Consider the following 3,138-nt stretch of genomic DNA (forward strand, 5'->3'; position numbering starts at 1 on the left):
GATTACATCGGCGCGATGAAACACCACTGTGTGTGCGTGTGCGCGCTTTCACTCACCCGCTACCTACCAGGTAGAATAGTGGTAAGTAAAATATCACCAGTCTACGATACGCCACGCCAATTTCGGTACATCCGAATGGTGTGTGTCGTATACGACTCGTGTCTTACGCGTGCGGTATATGTCGTCTATGTAGTATATACAATAGATGATATTGGCGCACGCGTCGGCGCTAGTGTTTTGTGTCTCTAAACAAGACTCACGTGAACACGGCAGCTCCCTGGTTGATCCTGCCAGTAGTTATATGCTTGTCTCAAAGATTAAGCCATGCATGTCTCAGTGCAAGCCGTATTAAGGCGATACCGCGAATGGCTCAATATATCAGTTTTGGTTCCTTAGATCTTACTCAGTTACTTGGATAACTGTGGTAATTCTAGAGCTAATACATGCAATCAGAACTCTGACCAGTGATGGGATGAGTGCTTTTATTAGATCAAAACCAATCGGCGGAGGGCCTCGCGTCCGAAGTCGTAACATTTTGATGAATCTGGATAACTTTTGCAGATCGCACGGTCCAGTACCGGCGACGCATCTTTCAAATGTCTGCCTTATCAACTTTCGATGGTAGTTTCTGCGACTACCATGGTTGTCACGGGTAACGGGGAATCAGGGTTCGATTCCGGAGAGGGAGCCTGAGAAACGGCTACCACATCCAAGGAAGGCAGCAGGCGCGCAAATTACCCACTCCCGGCACGGGGAGGTAGTGACGAAAAATAACGATACGGGACTCTTACGAGGCCTCGTAATCGGAATGAGTACACTTTAAATATTTTAACGAGGAACAATTGGAGGGCAAGTCTGGTGCCAGCAGCCGCGGTAACTCCAGCTCCAATAGCGTATACTAAAATTGTTGCGGTTAAAAAGCTCGTAGTTGCATTTGTGCTACGCACTGTCGGTGCGATTCATCCGAATCGATACTGACACGTTTGCGGAGCATATCGTCGGTGAATCGTATGTAAAAGTACGGTTCAATATAAAAATCCTATCGCGATGCTCTTCAGTGAGTGTCGAGGTGGGCCGACAATTTTACTTTGAACAAATTAGAGTGCTCAAAGCGGGCTCAAAATGCTGCTTGAATATTTCGTGCATGGAATAATAGAATATGATCTCGGTTCTATTTTGTTGGTTTTCAGAACTCCGAGGTAATGATTAATAGGGATAACTGGGGGCATTCGTATTGCGACGTTAGAGGTGAAATTCTTGGATCGTCGCAAGACGAACATCAGCGAAAGCATTTGCCAAAGGTGTTTTCATCAATCAAGAACGAAAGTTAGAGGTTCGAAGGCGATTAGATACCGCCCTAGTTCTAACCGTAAATATGTCATCTAGCGATCCGCCGACGTTACTACAATGGCTCGGCGGGCAGCTTCCGGGAAACCAAAGATTTTGGACTCCGGGGGGAGTATGGTTGCAAAGCTGAAACTTAAAGGAATTGACGGAAGGGCACCACCAGGAGTGGAGCCTGCGGCTTAATTTGACTCAACACGGGAAATCTCACCAGGCCCGGACACCGGAAGGATTGACAGATTAACAGCTCTTTCTTGATTCGGTGGGTGGTGGTGCATGGCCGTTCTTAGTTGGTGGAGCGATTTGTCTGGTTAATTCCGGTAACGAACGAGACTCTAGCCTGCTAAATAGGCGTCGTCATTTAGGTGCGCGCGGCCGTTCGCGGTCGCGCAACTCACTGGCGACGTATTAAAATTCTTCTTAGAGGGACCGGCGGTTTCGAGCCGCACGAGATTGAGCAATAACAGGTCTGTGATGCCCTTAGATGTCCTGGGCCGCACGCGCGCTACACTGAAGGAATCAGCATGTTCTCCTTGGCCTAGAGGCCCGGGCAACCCGTTGAAACTCCTTCGTGCTGGGGATTGGGGTTTGCAATTATCCCCCATAAACGAGGAATTCCTAGTAAGCGCGAGTCATAAGCTCGCGTTGATTAAGTCCCTGCCCTTTGTACACACCGCCCGTCGCTACTACCGATTGAATGATTTAGTGAGGTCTTCGGACCGACACGCGGTGGCTTCACGGCCGTCGGCGTTGCTGGGAAGTTGACCAAACTTGATCATTTAGAGGAAGTAAAAGTCGTAACAAGGTTTCCGTAGGGGAACCTGCGGAAGGATCATTAACGTGTATATGTGTTGGTATGGTCTACATACAAACGTGTATAACAAAAATAATCCGTTACCAAAAACAACAACCTATTATGTCAGTTATCGTCACACAGAAGAGGTCTATTACGATCTCGCGTCGCGTATTTAAGCAGTTTGAGATTTACGTCTATTTGGAGAGTCGCTTCGACCGGCACAAATCCGCGCCGTTACAGCTTATCGCTCCATATTATATAGATGTTTGTCTTTGAACTCGCGCGAACGTCAACTGTGTTGTACGTAGACTGATAATATATATGACAACATGCGGTAATCGTTTATTCATTTTTCGTAATGATTTTTTATTTTATTTTTTTATTTGACGTTTTGAACATTGTTACCAGTGTGTAATAATAAACTATTACCCTGGACGGTGGATCACTTGGCTCGCGGGTCGATGAAGAACGCAGTTAACTGCGCGTCATAGTGTGAACTGCAGGACACATTTGAACATCGACATTTCGAACGCACATTGCGGTCCGTGGAGACACATCCAGGACCACTCCTGTCTGAGGGCCGGCTGCATAAATAAACATATTTTTGCCACATTGCGTAACAGTAAAATGTTACGCTATTGAGGGTTCGTTTGAATATTACGATTTCGGTTGTAGTTTTCGGGCGTCCCTTTAAACATAATAATTGTTTTATAGCGACGTTCGTGTGATTTGACGTATGTCACTTCTACCGTGCGCGCGTACACACTGTGTGATATTAATTATTGATATTATATAATAAGGTGTGAACGCGTGTATAACATGTGTTAGATTTGATAGACTCTCATCATTGTACACGTATCGTTCCAGTAGGCGGACTCGACGTCCGAAGAGTGCATCGACGCCGTCCATGCGCGCTCCTTTCGGGGAGTTGCGTGTTGTCGTCGTCGTAGCGCTGACCGGATATCGTGTCTGCCTCCAATTTTTATCGTTGGCCTCAG

At 46.7% G+C, this 3,138-nt stretch overlaps 3 non-coding genes across 3 annotated transcripts in view; all 3 read left to right on the top strand.

Moving 5' to 3' along the window:
- The first annotated feature begins 274 nt into the window (after nt 1–274).
- Nucleotides 275–2,182, top strand: LOC134800963 (small subunit ribosomal RNA). Its single transcript, XR_010145606.1, has one exon. It is a non-coding gene; the product is annotated as a small subunit ribosomal RNA (ribosomal RNA).
- A 384-nt stretch (nt 2,183–2,566) lies between these two features.
- On the top strand, nt 2,567–2,723 carry LOC134800957 (5.8S ribosomal RNA). Its single transcript, XR_010145600.1, has one exon. It is a non-coding gene; the product is annotated as a 5.8S ribosomal RNA (ribosomal RNA).
- Nucleotides 2,724–3,129: 406 nt separating this feature from the next.
- Nucleotides 3,130–3,138, top strand: part of LOC134800969 (large subunit ribosomal RNA) — a 3,927-nt gene continuing 3,918 nt past the window's right edge. The window contains exon 1 of the ribosomal RNA XR_010145612.1: nt 3,130–3,138. This exon is cut by the window's right edge and continues 3,918 nt beyond it. This is a non-coding gene — a ribosomal RNA (large subunit ribosomal RNA).

Source organism: Cydia splendana, chromosome 20 (genome assembly GCF_910591565.1).
Source record: "Cydia splendana chromosome 20, ilCydSple1.2, whole genome shotgun sequence".
NCBI classification, from domain to species: Eukaryota; Metazoa; Arthropoda; class Insecta; order Lepidoptera; family Tortricidae; genus Cydia; species Cydia splendana.